The following is a 16,067-nucleotide window of genomic DNA, read 5'->3' as shown; positions in this document are numbered from 1 at the left end:
TCCACCTGGCCAGGTGCCAGCCTCCAACAGTTGGACCCATGCGGTCCATGCCACCTGGCTGGGGGGAGGAGGGGATATGGGCAATGATGACATGTCGTCGTTCCCCTCCCCCCCACCAGGTCGTCATGTTTTCAGATCATCCAGCGATGTTGGCCGCCGTGGTGGCAGCCGCTCATGTCTATGTTGCCCTGGATGAGGAGGAGGAGGAGGAGGAGGAGGAGCGTGCCAGAGAGGCGGCGCAGGCTGCCGCAGAGGGGCAGGCGGCAGCCGCCCAGGCTGGAGGGACACCTGACCGACAGGACGAGGAGGGGGAGGAGGACGTCGCGGCCCCACGGCAACGGAGGCACCCGAGGGCGCCCCGTGTGTACCGGCCCCGGCAGTCATACCAGGACCTCACGGACCGGGAATGCAGGAGGAGACTCCGGATGAGCCGGGAAACCGTGGCACACATCTGCCACCTGCTGGCACACCTGTCACCGCGTGGCACTGGCGGGGGACACCCTCTCCCCGTGTCCGTCAAGGTTACGGTGGCCCTGAACTTTTATGCAACGGGGTCATTCCAGGCACCGAGTGGGGACCTGTCCGGCATATCGCAGACATCGGTGCATCGGTGCATCCGGGCAGTGACAGATGCCCTTTATGCCATGGCGCACCGCTACATCCGCTTCCCCGTGGACCGGGCCAGCCAAGATGCCCGGGCCGTGGGCTTCTCTGCCATTGCCGGGTTCCCCATGGTCCAGGGCGCGATCGATGGGATGCACGTCGCCGTGCGGCCACCTGCAGATAACAGGGCCGTGTTCACTAATAGGAAGGGGACCTATTCGATGAACGTACAGGTGGTCTGCGACCACCGCATGATGATCCTGCACGTCTGCGCCCGTTACCCAGGCAGTGTACACGACTCATTCGTGTTGTCGCGGTCATCCATCCCCGGCATGTACGAGGGACGCCATCCCCGGCTGAGGGGCTGGTTGCTGGGCGACAGGGGCTACCCATTGCGATCGTGGCTGATGACGCCTATACGGAGGCCACGCAATGAGGCGGAGAACCGCTACAATGATGCCCATGTAGCGACAAGGGGAGTGATCGAGAGGTGCTTTGGCGTGCTGAAGATGCGTTTCAGGTGCCTGGACCTCTCTGGGGGCGCCCTCCAGTATCGGTCAGATAGGGTCGGCCGCATCATTGTGGTGTGCTGCGTCCTGCACAACATAGCCCAGCAGAGGGGCGATGTGCCGCAGGCAGAGGAGGGCGGAGTGGAGGAGCAGCAGGAAGAGGCCCAGTCCTCCCCAGATGAGGGGGATGGGGGCAATGGTCAGGGCAGACGGGGTAGACACAGACGGGTGGCTGTCCACCGTTACCGGCTGGCCCAGCGGGCACGGGACAGACTGATAGACGCCCGCTTCACTGACTAGATGGGCGTGGGAATCGGGTAGTATGGCCACAGACCGCACACCATGACAACAGCCGACCACCCACACCCCCCACCCATCCACCCACCCAGCACCCTCACCCCCCTCCCCAACCCCACACACCCCACCCGCATGCACACCACCCCCCCACTCCCAATTGCCGATCCACCGGCGACACAACGGGCCGGGCTCACCCAGTTGCGGGTGGACGCGTGTCTATCGCAGGCCATGGAGAATGATGACAACCCGCCTCCGATGAGCTCCTGGCTCTACATCGTTGGACTATGTCTGACCCATGGCCACAGTACCACCATCCACCCGGACCATCCCTGCATGCGGCTGTGACACTGCAGCGCACGGTCCCGTCCTCTGCCCGGGGGATGTTGATGGCGGCCCAGGGGGAAGGGGGCAGACTCACCTGGGGCTGAGGTAAGACCACCCCTCACACACACACTTGCGCTCAACGTACATGACACCCCCGCACACTTTGGACAGAGCACAAAGGCAGCTTCGGTAGGTGTAACATTGACTTTAATAACCAAAGGAGTTCATGCACGTGCCCGAGCCCCTAAAACTCATCTGTGCCCTGCACCCGTGCCAACTTACTCAGTGTCTAATTGTTTGGCCTTACGGGCCCTTTGACTACGTCTACGTGGTTCCCCAGACGGTACAGCAGAACTGGAGGTGGACTCCTGTGATTCCTGCCCTCTGACACTGGATCCCTTTGGCGGCCGTTTCCTGGGGCGTCCTGGCCTAGATGGGCCAGGCTGCGGCCCGGGCGACTGGGATGGCGAGCTGCCAGCCTGTCCTGCCCATTGCCCACCCGATGCACCTGGGACGGAAGGGGGGGAGTCCGAGGTGTCGCGGTGTACCGGGACCTCCCCTACAGAGGGAGCCGGGACGGACCACACCACCTCCTCCTCCCTCAGGGTGCCCGATGGCCCCCAGGCCTCTACATGGGTGGGGGATGCGAACGGACTGGCCATCCGACGCGCCCCCGACATCTGGCGCTGCCAGTCCTGGAGGCCCGTGCTGGTATCGACAGGGGTCTGCAGGTTTGCAGCCATGGAGCCCAGGGGGTTGTCGAACCCTGTCTGCGACAGTGCGACGCCAGCTCGCACATGGCCACTGGCGCCGATGCCCTCAGCGAAGGCCTGCTGAGACTGGGCCATGGCCTGCAGAGACTGGGCCATGGCCTGCAGAGACTGGGCTATGGCCTGCTGAGACTGGGCCATGGCCTGCTGAGACTGGGCTATGGCGTTGAGCGCCTCTGCCATCTGGCGCTGGCACTGGCTCATGGCCTCCTGTGAGAGGGCAGCCATTTCCTGGGCCACAGACGCCGCCTGCACGGAAGGCCCCAGGCCTCGCAAACCGTTCCCCATGTCTGACACCGTCGCACCCATTGCCTCCACCGCGGACGCCACCCGTGCGGTGTCAGCCTGGGTGGCACGCATGACCGGGACCACTCCCAGCTCCTGGACGCGGGTGGACTCCTCCACCTGCGACCGCAGCCGCCGCAAGCCACCCGTCACCCTATTCGCTCGTCTACGTGTCGGTGGTTGCATCGGATCTATGTGTGGGTGTGGTAACTGCAGGAACCCGGGATCCATCTGGGCGGCAGATGTTCGCTTGGCCTGGGCTGCCCTCCGACCGCCCGGTCCCTCTGCTGCTCCTACCTCCACCTGCTGTACCGGGACGGCTGTGTTGTGCGCACCAGTGAGTGTACCAGACGCCTCATCACTAAAGTGCCCAACCGTGGTGAGTGTTTCTGCGATGGTGGAGGGTGTTGGTGACAGCAGTGGCGTTGTGTCGTGCTCTTCGTCCCACTCTGACTCCATGGCACTTTGGGGTGGGGGTTCGTCTCCACCCATCCACTCTGAGTCACTGTCCGGTATTTCGTCTTCCCGGGTAGGGGTGTCCTGGGTAGTGCTGTCCCGGGTAGTGCTGTCCCGGGTAGGGGTGTCCCGGGTAGTGCTGTCCCGGGTAGTGGTGTCCCGGGTAGGGGTGTCCTGGGTAGTGGTGTCCCGGGTAGGGGTGTCCTGGATAGTGGTGTCCTGGGTAGTGGTGTCCTGGCTCGGATGTGACGGGGGCCTGTGGCTGCCCCCCTCATCGCTGGGTGGTCGCTCCCGCACGTGACGGGGGTGTCGTCTCCCTGTTGCTCCAGGTCTCTCCGTCTCCCGTGGTCTCCGAGGGGCATCCTGCGGGCGTCGCATGCTGGAGGGTTCGGGTCTCTCCGTCTCCCGTGGTCTCCGAGGGGCATCCTGCGGGCGTCGCATGCTGGAGGGTGCGGGTCTCTCCGTCTCCCGTGGTCTCGGAGGGGCATCCTGCGGGCGTCGCATGCTGGAGGGTGCGGGTCTCTCCGTCTCCCGTGGTCTCCGAGGGGCATCCTGCGGGCGGTCTGCATCTGCGGGGATGGGTGCCTGGACGTTTGGTCCTGCGATACACAATGAAGCATGCATGGTTAGACATCAGGCAGTGATCAGGTGATACGGGAGAGGGGGATATAGGGGAGGGGGGATATGGGGACGGGCTGTTGGTGGCTCACTTGCTCGTGGGGCCCCGACCTCTGCATCAGCAACCTCCCGGTCCTCAGGTCCGCCAGCCAGTTCCAGGGCCCTTTCCTCGTGTACGGTCAGTGACCTCTCATCAGCGGGCCCTCCTCCAGTCCTCACATGCTCCCTATTGTTGTGTGCGCTCTTCTCCTGGGGGGGGGGGGTGGTGGCAGGGGTAAAAGGCAACAGTGTTAGGCAGGTATATGAATGCACGCCATCGGTTGCGCGTGCATTGCAGAGGTTAAGGTTAGGGCTGGATTCACTTGGGGATATGGGGGATATGGGGGAGGGGGGATATGGGGGAGGGGGGATATGGGGGATATGGGGGAGGGGGGATATGGGGGATATGGGGGAGGGGGGATATGGGGGATATGGGGGAGGGGGGATATGGGGGAGGGGGGATATGGGGGATATGGGGGAGGGGGGGATATGGGGGATATGGGGGAGGGGGGATATGTGGGAGGGGGGATATGGGGGAGGGGGGGATATGGGGAATATGGGGGAGGGGGGATATGGGGGATATGGGGGAGGGGGGATATGGGGGAGGGGGGAATATGGGGGATATGTGGGAGGGGGGATATGGGGGAGGGGGGGATATGGGGAATATGGGGGAGGGGGGATATGGGGGATATGGGGGAGGGGGGATATGGGGGAGGGGGGAATATGGGGGATATGGGGGAGGGGGGGATATGGGGGAGGGGGGATATGGGGGAGGGGGGATATGGGGGATATGGGGGAGGGGGGGATATGGGGAGGGGGGATATGGGGGATATGGGGGATATGGGGGAGGGGGGGATATGGGGGAGGGGGGGATATGGGGGAGGGGGGATTTGGGGGAGAGGGGATATGGGGGATATGGGGGACGCTCACCCTGCCTGCTCTGACGAGGTCGTTCACCTTCTTGTGGCACTGGGTGCCTGTCCGTGGTGTTAGGGCCACAGCGGTGACGGCCTCTGCCACCTCCCTCCACAGACGCCGGCTGTGGCGTGGGGCAACTCTGCGGCCGTGCCCGGGATACAGGGCGTCCCTCCTCTGCTCCACCGCATCCAGGAGCGCCTCCACATCGCGTGACTCGAACCTCGGGGCTGAGCGACGGCCAGCCATCAAGTCGGGTGTTGCGGTCGGCTGTTCCGGTCGGGTGGGGGGGAGCTGCGCGGCCTTATGAGCCGTCACGCCGTGCGGCGCGTATGACGCTGCACGGCGTGAACCACTGCGCAAGCGCGGATCCCGTTACGTCGCTGCTAGCCCATTTCGGGCCGCAGACTATCGGCCCATTTTTATGACGTGACGCAAGTGGGATTTGCGCCGTTTTTTGCGCCGATCGGCGGAGTTTCCGCCGATAACGGAGAATTTCGCCCCTCATACTAATAAAGCCTCAGTTTGGATTCAACTTCGTCTCCAGTCAAATTGATCGTGCCTCAATTTATTAGTATCAGATTCAGAAGATGGACTTCCGGATTAAACCAGATCGCCTGCAGCTGGATCCACACACAAGAGAAGCCAGAAAGGACTTCCAGCACTGGCTAGCTTGTTTTGAAGCGTATATCAACGCGGCGCCGACCCCTGTTCCAGAGGCTCAGAAGATTCAAATATTGTGCTCCAGACTCAGCTCCAAAGTCTTCCCGCTGATCCAGGATGCGCCCAATCACGCTGATGCCATGACTCGACTCAAAGAAAATTATGAACAGAAGACGAACATGCCCTTCGCCAGACACGCGTCGCAACGCGTACTCAACTACCTGGTGAGTTAATCGAGGACCTCTGGAGTGCCCTGATCCCACTAGTGCGGGACTGTGACTGCCAGGACATTACAGCTAACGAGCACTCTGATCTCCTTATTTGGGACGCTTTTGTAACTGGGATTGGGTCTGATGTTATCAGGCAGCGGCTCCTAGAAGGGGCCACGTGTGACCTCGCAGAGACTAAAACACTAGCGCTCTCCATGACGGTCGCCCTGCGCAATGTCCAGTCCTACGCCCCCAACCGCGTGGCCAACTCCTCCTACGCTTCATGGGGCCCACATGCAGCCGCCACAGCCTGCGCTACGCGCCAGCCAGTGATCTCCTGGGGGCCCCGATGCTATTTTTCGGCCAGCAAAAAACACCCCCGCCAACGCTGCCGGACCCATGCTGCCCTTTGTAAGGCCTGCGGGAAGAAGGGCCACATCGCTGTGGTGTGCCAGGCCCGCACAGCGGCCGCGGTCGCCCCCACCCTCCCGGTCATGAATAATGGGCGCCGCCATCCTCCTCTCATCCCCAGGCCATGTGCGACCAATGGGTGCTGCCATCTTCTCCCCCGCAAAACACGTGCGTTTCATGGGCGCCGCCATCTTGCTCCACCCCCGCAACGTGCATTCCATGGGCGCCGCCATTTTGTAATCCCCAGGATCTCCGGGCGCCGCCATCTTGTCCACCCCGCAGCACATGGACACCAACGGCCTTCCAGGACCTCAACTCAACGGCTTGCCTCCATGGCAATCGACCAGTCCTGACCACATAATCTGACCAACGCATCCACCAGCGTGAAAGTCAACGGCCATGTGACCTCCTGCCTACTGGACTCCGGGAGCACCGAGAGCTTTGTACACCCAAATACAGTAAGGCGCTGCTCCCTTAAGGTACACCCTACCAATCAAAAAATCTCCCTGGCCTCCAGATCCCATCGCGTAGCGATCCGGGGGTACTGCATGGTCACGCTCACAGTCCAAGGCGTAGAGTTCCACGGCTTTTGCCTCTACGTCCTCCCTAACCTCTGCGCTGCACTTATCCTCGGCCTGGACTTCCAGTGCAACCTCCAGAGCCTGACCCTTAAATTCGGCGGACCCTTACCACCCCTCACTGTGTGCAGCCTCGCGACCCTAAAGGTCAATCCTCCTTCCCTCTTTGCCAATCTAACTCCAGATTGCAAACCCGTCGCCACCAGGAGCAGACGGTACAGCACCCAGGATAAGGCCTTCAACAGGTCCGAGGTCCAGCGGTTGCTTCAGGAAGGCGTCATCGAGGCCAGCAACAGCCCCTGGAGAGCTCAAGTGGTAGTGGTTAAATCTGGGGAGAAAAATTGAATGGTCGTGGACTATAGCCAGACCATCAACAGGTACACGCAGCTCGACGTGTACCCCCTCCCACGCATATCTGACATGGTTAACCAGATTGCACAGTACCGGGTCTTCTCAACGGTAGACCTGAAATCCGCTTACCACCAGCTCCCCATCCGTAACTCGGACCATCCATACACCGCCTTCGAGGCAGATGGCCGTCTATATCACTTCCTTAGGGTCCCCTTCGGCGTCACCAACGGGGTTTTGGTCTTCCAAAGGGAGATGGACCGAATGGTCGACCGGTACGGTTTGCGGGCCACGTTTCCGTACCTAGACAATGTGACCATCTGCGGCCACGACCAGCAGGACCACGACGCCAACCTCGCTAAATTTCTCCGCGCCGCCACTCTCCTCAACCTCACGTATGACAAGGAGAAGTGTGTGTTCCTCACAAACCGTTTAGCCATCCTCGGCTATGTGGTCCAGAACGGAGTTCTGGGGCCCGATCCCGACCGCATGCGCCCCCTCATGGAGCTCCCCCTCCCCCACTGCCCCAAGGCCCTCAAACGCTGCCTGGGGTTCTTCTCATATTACGCGCAGTGGGTCCCAAACTATGCGGACAAGGCCCGCCCACTCATACAGTCCACTCATTTCCCCCTGACGGCCGAGGCCCAACCGGCTTTCGCCCGGATCAGAGCTGATATTGCCAAAGCTGGAATGCATGCTGTAGACGAAACACTTCCCATCCAAGTAGAAAGCGACGCATCGGACATCGCCCTTGCCGCCACCCTCAACCAGGCAGGCAGGCCCGTGGCATTCTTTTCCCACACCCTACATGCCTCTGAAATTCGGCACTCATTCGTCGAAAAGGAGGCCCAGGCTATCACTGAGGCTGTGCGACATTGGAGGCATTACCTGGCCGGCAGGAGGTTCACTCTCCTCACTGACCAATGGTCGGTAGCCTTCATGTTCAACAACACACAGCGGGGCAAGATCAAAAATGATAAAATCTTGCGGTGGAGAATCGAGCTCCCCACCTATAATTACGAGATTAAGTATCGCCCTGGCAAACTCAACGAGCCCCCAGACGCCCTATCCCGAGGTACATGTGCCAGCGCACAGGTAGACCGACTCCGGACCCTGCACGACAGCCTTTGTCACCCAGGGGTCACTCGGTTGTACCATTTCATTAAGGCACAAAATTTGCCCTACTCCATCGAGGAAGTAAGGACAATCACCAGGGACTGCCAGGTCTGTGCGGAGTGCAAGCCGCACTTCTACCGGCCGGACCGGGCGCACCTGGTGAAGGCCTCCCGCCCCTTTGAACGCCTCAGCGTGGATTTCAAAGGCCCCCTCCCCTCCTCCGATCGACACACATATTTCCTCAGTGTGATCGATGAATACTCCCGGTTTCCCTTCGCCATCCCATGCCCCGACATGACGTCTGCCACCGTCATTAAAGCCCTTAATTCTATCTTCACTCTGTTCGGCTTCCCCGCCTACATCCACAGTGACAGGGGATCCTCATTCATGAGTGATGAGCTACATCAGTTCCTGCTCAGCAGGAGTTTCGCCTCCAGCAGAACGACGAGCTACAACCCCCGGGGAAACGGACAGGTAGAAAGGGAGAATGGGACGGTATGGAGGGCCGTCCAACTGGCCCTGTGGTCCAGAAATCTCCCGGCCTCCCGCTGGCAGGAGGTCCTCCCTGATGCACTACATTCCATTCGCTCATTACTCTGCACTGCCACTAACAGTACACCGCATGAACGCCTTTTTGCCTTCCCCAGGAAGTCCACATCCGGGATATCGCTCCCAACTTGGCTTACAGCTCCGGGAACCGTGCTTCTCCATAAACATGTGCGGCTCCACAAGGCGGATCCGTTGGTGGAAAGGGTGCACCTGCTCCACGCAAACCCACAGTACGCCTACGTGGCGTTCCCCGACGGCCGCCAGGATACCGTCTCCCTTGTTGTCCCCTTGTTCAAGAAGGGAAGTAGAGACAACCCCGGTAACTATAGACCAGTGAGCCTTACTTCTGTTGTGGGCAAAATCTTGGAAAGGTTTATAAGAGATAGGATGTATAATCATCTGGAAAGGAATAATTTGATTAGAGATAGTCAACACGGTTTTGTGAAGGGTAGGTCATGCCTCACAAACCTTATTGAGTTCTTTGAGAAGGTGACCAAACAGGTGGATGAGGGTAAAGCAGTTGATGTGGTGTATATGGATTTCAGTAAAGCGTTTGATAAGGTTCCCCACGGTAGGCTACTGCAGAAAATACGGAGGCATGGGATTCAGGGTGATTTAGCAGTTTGGATCAGAAATTGGCTAGCTGGAAGAAGACAAAGGGTGGTGGTTGATGGGAAATGTTCAGACTGGAGTCCAGTTAGTAATGGTGTACCACAAGGATCTGTTTTGGGGCCACTGCTGTTTGTCATTTTTATAAATGACCTGGAGGAGGGCGTAGAAGGATGGGTGAATAAATTTGCAGATGACACTAAAGTCGGTGGAGTTGTGGACAGTGCAGAAGGATGTTACAAGTTACAGAGGGACATAGATAAGCTGCAGCGCTGGGCTGAGAGGTGGCAAATGGAGTTTAATGCAGAAAAGTGTGAGGTGATTCATTTTGGAAGGAATAACAGGAAGACAGAGTACTGGGCTAATGGTAAGATTCTTGGCAGTGTGGATGAGCAGAGAGATCTTGGTGTCCATGTACATAGATCCCTGAAAGTTGCCACCCAGGTTGAGAGGGTTGTTAAGAAGGCGTACGGTGTGTTAGCTTTTATTGGTAGAGGGATTGAGTTTCGGAGCCATGAGGTCATGTTGCAGCTGTACAAAGCTCTGGTGCAGCCGCATTTGGAGTATTGCGTGCAATTCTGGTCACCGCATTATAGGAAGGATGTGGAAGCATTGGAAAGGGTGCAGAGGAGATTTACCAGACTGTTGCCTGGTATGGAGGGAAGATCTTATGAGGAAAGGCTGAGGGACTTGAGGCTGTTTTCGTTAGAGAGAAGAAGGTTAAAAGATGACTTAATTGAAGCATACAAGATGATCAGAGGATTGGATAGGGTGGACAGTGAGAGCCTTTTTCCTCGGATGGTGATGTCTAGCACGAGGGGACATAGCTTTAAATTGAGGGGAGATAGATATAGGACAGATGTCAGAGGTAGGTTCTTTACTCAGAGAGTAGTAAGGGCGTGGAATGCCCTGCCTGCAACAGTAGTGGACTCGCCAACACTAAGGGCATTCAAATGGTCATTGGATAGACATATGGATAAGGGAATAGTGTAGATGGGCTTTAGAGTGGTTTCACAGGTCGGCGCAACATCGAGGGCCGAAGGGCCTGTACTGCGCTGTAATGTTCTATGTTCTCAGGGACCTGGCACCAGCAGGTTCCACCCCCACACCACCCCCATCGCCCCAGGCGCCACCCTTCTCTCCCCCGCCACTCCCATCACCCCCCCAGGACCGTCCGTCCTCCCCCTGCCCACTACGTTGATGAAGAGGATTTCGGCATGCTCCCGGAGTCAACTTCGACCACGACAGCGCCAACATCGCCGTCACCACTTCGTCGATCTCAAAGAACCATCAAGACACTGGACCGGCTGAACCTCTGACCGGCTGCCGGATGACCAGAGACATTTTTTTTTTTGCTGCTCTGTAAATATTAAAATTTCTAATTGTATATAGTTATCCACCACCCCGCCGGACTCAATTTTAACAGGGGGTGAATGTGGTAAACCACTGTGTTCTGATATTAGAGGTTGTACGGTAGAACCTGCACTACAGGTTCACCTGTGGCCCCTGCATGCTAGCGCCGCCCAGGAGGCGGGTTATAAATATGCGTGGCCTCCAGTTCACAGCCATTTCACCAGCTGCTGCGGGAGGCCACACATCTGAAACTTTTTTGCCTCAGTTTGGATTCAACTTCATCTCCAGTCAAATTGATTGTGCCTCAGAGATGACAACCGACAAATCCATTATTTCCATGACCACCTCCTTTGGTACCCTGGGATGTAGATCATCCGGCCCTGGGAATTTATTGGCTTTCACTCCCATTAATTTCTCCAACACTATTTTCCGAGAAAAACTAATTTCCTTCAACTTCTCCTTCCCATTGGCATTTCTGGGAGTTACTTGGGTCTTCTTTCATGAAGGTAGAACTAAAATAGTTATTAAATCGTTCTGCGATTTCCTTATTCTCTATTCTAAATACTTCTGTTTTGAACTGTAAGGGACCTACATTTGTCTTCACTAATCTTTCTCTTTTTACATTTTATGTTTACTCTATTTTTTTCCCTCTTAAGCAATCTTTTGGTCCTCCCTTGCTGAGTACTGAACTTTTCCCAATCCTCACGCTTGCTACGTTTTCTAGCAGCTTTATAAGACTCTTCTTTGGATATAGCACTCTCGGTAATTTCTTTGTTGGCCACGGTTGGGCTGTTTTTCTTGTGTTTTTTGCGACAGAAAGGAATGTAACTGTTGCAATGAATACATTCAATCCTTAAACATTAGCCAATGCCTATCCATCATCATGTCTTTTAATTATATTTCCCAATCTATCTTAGCCAACTCACACCTATACCTTAATAGTTTCCTTGACTTAGATTTAGGACCCTAATTTCAGATCTGCCTGCTTCACTTTCCATCCTAATGAGGAACTCTATCATGTTAGGGTCACTGTTTCCTAAAGGATCCCGCACCACAAGATTATTAATTATCCCCTTCTCATTGCATAATACCAAATCTAGGATAGCATGTTCCCTAGTTGGTTCCTCAACATACTGGTATAAAAATCCATCTCATACACACTCCAGGAATCCATCTGCTGCAGTATTGTTGCTAATTTGATTTGCCCTCTCTATATGTAGATAAAAGTCATCCACGATTACCGTAGTGCCCTTGTTACAGGCATCTCTAATTTCCTGTTCAATGCCATCCCCTACCTGATCACTACTGTTTGGAGGCCTACAGACAACTCCCATGAATGTTTCACACCCTTTGTTGCTTCTTAGCTTCACCCAGATTGATTCCACATCAAGAGTTTCTGAGCCAATATTCCTTCTCTCTTTTGCACTGATTTCAACCACACCATCACACCTCCTATCCCTTTTTGTTTGTCCATCCTAAATATCGAATACCTTTGGATATTCGATTCCCAACCTTGGTCACCCTGCAGCCATGTCTCCGTAATCGCAATCATATCATACCCGTGTATACAAATTTGCAATGTTAATTCATCTATCTTATGATGAGTGTTCCGTCCATTCAGAAACAGCGGGCTAGATTCTCCGTTCCCCGACACTGAAATCGCGTTCGTCGACGGGACTGAGAATCCATTTTGGTGCCAAAATTGGGAGCGGCGCCAGTTTTTGAATTCTTCTGCCCCCTGAAAAGTGGTGTACCCTAGGAGTACGCCGATTATCCACCGCCTCAGGCCCGCCCCGCTATGCTCCATCCCCGACCGGCCAAATTCCCGACGGCGTGGGTTACGTGTGCTCACACCGTCCTGGAGGCTCGCGTGGTGGCTGCGGACGCAGCCCAGGGCCACCACAACCAGGGGTGAACCGATCGGAGGGCAGGGGCCGCTTCGTTCAGGGGTGGGGGGGCAATGTGTGCGGGCGGTCCAGGGCACACGAGCGGCCGATGGGAAGCACTACTTTGGCGGTCCGGGTCCGCGGGCTGAGTCCACCATGGAGCACGGCGGGGCCAATGCAGGCCGCCACAGTGCGCATGCGCGGCCTCTGAACTGGAAGTACTAAGAGCCATATCGGCAGCTAGAACTGCGAGCTCTACGCTGCTTCTCTGCCAGCCCCCAGCAAAACCGGGAATCGGTGGCCGTTTTGCGCCAGTTTTCCTGGCGTAAAGACCACCATTTTCACGCCAGCGTGGGGACTTAGTCTCCAAAACGGAGATTCCAGCCCAGTGACTTTGGACTTGGCTTTTTAACATTTTTACACAATTCCCAAATCTTCATGATTCAGATTGTTAATGTATCCCCTATCTGGGACAGATTGCGAGCTGTATTTGTATCCTTGTTCTGGATTTGCACAGAAAAGAGTTCATTTTATTTTTATTTGTTCACGAGGTGCCGGGCCTCACTGCCAGGGCCAGAATTTATTGACCATCCCTCTTGCCCGAGAGAAGGTGGTGGTGAGCTGCCTGACTGAATCACTGAACCCACAGTGCTGTTAGGTTTTGAATGAACGGTGAATGAATAGCAATATGTTTCCAGGGCAGGATGGTGTGCAGCTTGCAGGGAAACTTGCGGGAGGTCGCGGACCCATGTACCTGCTGCCCTTGGTCTTCGAGATGGCAGAGGAAGCGGATTTGGAAGTTGCTGTAAGAATTTTTGATTAACATTCTTGATAAACACAGAGGATTGTCACAGGTAATAAAGTCAAGAGAATGTGATGCTAGCCATCCCCAAACATCTTAACGGTGAAAGAATAACATCTAACCCAGAATAATATCTAACCCAAAATAATATCTAACCCAAATGGTAACTAACCCAGAAAGATAGCTTCCTTTTAATAAACCCAGCAGTTTCAGAGAGACTAATTAATAGATAAATGATAGAATTCGGAGACATCCAGAATCAATGACTGTGTCTTCACTGATCGCAATTCATCTCCTTTGTACTATTTCCCTCTGTAAGCTCCCAGCCTCCAATTCACTCGACAGGCGAGTCAAGCTCAGCGATCAGCACACAAAACTGTTATTTAGAGTCGGAGAGTGGGTCTGCTGGGGAAGGATTGTTCAAAGAGCTGGCAGAGGCACGATGGAGTGAATGGCCTCCGTCCAAGCGATGTGATTCTGTGCTGATTTCCTGTAAAGGGCAATGACATCTCTGAGCTGGGAGTACGCAGCATCCTGAACAGGATAAAATGTGAAAAGTATTCCTTTCCCAGGACTGTCACCTCGCGTGTGGAAAAACATAACATTCGCTTCTGAACAAGAATAAAAATAAACCAATGGTCTTACAGCATTATTCAGGGTACCGTAATACCCCTAATACCGACTACCACAAGCAGGTCGACGGGGTCTCAGTTTAACATCTCCTCTGAGAGGACAGCACCTCTGACAATGGAGCACCCACTGCACTGCAGTGCCAGCTTGACTTTTGTCCTCAGGTTCTGGAGTGGGATTTGAACCCACAGCCTTGTGGTTGAGAGACGAGGGACTGAGATGACACAGACCGTGACCATTTTATACAAACCGCCTTTAATGCCACAACTGGACTAATTTTTCTTCATAAATCATGAAGACAATTAGGAAAGGTTGACTTTCATAAAACTTTATTCCGGCCCAATCAAATGGAGCCCGGATTAGATACAATGAAACAGGAAGTCGTTGCCTGGTATCTGTTTGATTCAATCAGCTCCGCATCAATTATTTCTTTCTGAATCTACAGCTCCATATATTCAATATCTTCGCTTGAAAATGTTTTTCCAGAAACCGTTGGACAGGACCCCATTTATGAGGCGTTTTATAGACCATAATCTCAAGGTAGTTAATGTTAATGGGCATGTAATCAGTGGATATATATAAAGTAATGGAAATCTGCACAATTTAATCACATGTAGGACATTATTACCACAATACCTCTGTACGCTCTCACATAGGCTCAAGCCTATATTTCCAGGCCCCATTCATTCCCCCAAATCATTTCCTGGATATTGATCCTGGTTTTGATCCCAAGCTGTGTTTCCAACCTCATATTTATGTAATCTGTAAGACCACCATTCTCGGCCTCTGTAAAATCATTCAACTTCAGCCCTGTTGTGACAATAAGTGATTATTAGTATTACTGTAGAGTTAATTTGCTGGTGAAACCCTCATCTATTGTTACTTCTAGATGTGGTGACTTGAGGTACCCTCAATAACGATGCTTAGAGAGTAAACGGTAATGAAGGCTTTATTAGACTAAGAACTATGCTAGAGCTGAGACATGTGCTGACTGCTGCACAGCCCATGAGGCAGCCCCTTATATATGGCTCACAGATGGGCGGAACCAGAGGCGGAGTCCTCAGGGTTCCAAGCCCGGTCTTAAAGGGGACATCACCTTACATGATGATAAGGCAGTAACCGTTCATCACATTCACCCCCTGTTTAAAAAGAGTCCGACGGGGGTGAAGTGCCATCATAGGTCCATCCGTCTCGGTGGCTGGATCGTCCTCCTCGACCTCCTCAATTCGGGCGGTGGTGTGGCGGGCACGGACGTCCCGGTTGAGGGCACATCCGGGAGCACAGCGGTCGGATCTTCGGTCCGGGTCGGGGCAGGGGGACTAGGCAGGGCCGGGGGTAGCGGTGCCGGTGCTGGCGGGATGTGTAAAGGGGGGGGCGCGCGATAGGTGCTCACCAACGGGGGGTAGGGCCGGAAGGGGGGTGTGTTGTAGGGGGCGACGGGTCCTGCAGGGGAGCGGCGCGGGAAGGGGCGGCTGTGGTGGAGGCTCCAGCGGGTGCCAGATCCCGGAGGGAAACCGTATCTTGCCTGCCGTCGGGGTACTCAACGTAGGCGTAACTGGGGTTGGCATGGAGCAGTCGGACCTTTTCGACCAGGCGGTCCGTTTTATGGCTCCTCGCGTGCCTCCGGAGAAGAACAGGTCCCGGAGCCATCAGCCAAGGTGGAAGCGAGACCCCGGAGGTAGACTTCCTGGGGAAGAGAAACAATCGGTCGTGAGGGGTCTCATTCGTGGCCGTGCAGAGGAGTGACCTAATGGAGTGTAGGGCATCGGGTAGGACCTCCTGCCAGCGGGTGGTTGGGAGACTTCTCGACCACAGGGCCAGAAGGACAGCCTTCCACACTGTCACGTTCTCCCCCTCCACCTGCCCGTTTCCCCGCGGGTTATAACTGGTCGTTCTGCTCGAGGCGATGCCTTTGCTGAGCAGATAGTGACGCAGTTCATCGCTTATGAACGATGTACCACGGTCGCTGTGGATATAAGCAGGGAAACCGAACAGGGTGAAGATGCTGTGCAGTGCCTTAATCACCGTGGCTGAGGTCATGTCGGGGCAGGGAATGGCGAATGGGAGAACTCATCGATCACGGTGAGGAAATAGGCA

Source organism: Scyliorhinus torazame, chromosome 16, assembly GCF_047496885.1.
Source record: "Scyliorhinus torazame isolate Kashiwa2021f chromosome 16, sScyTor2.1, whole genome shotgun sequence".
Taxonomy (NCBI): Eukaryota; Metazoa; Chordata; class Chondrichthyes; order Carcharhiniformes; family Scyliorhinidae; genus Scyliorhinus; species Scyliorhinus torazame.
Note: the sequence above shows the minus strand (reverse complement) of the source record.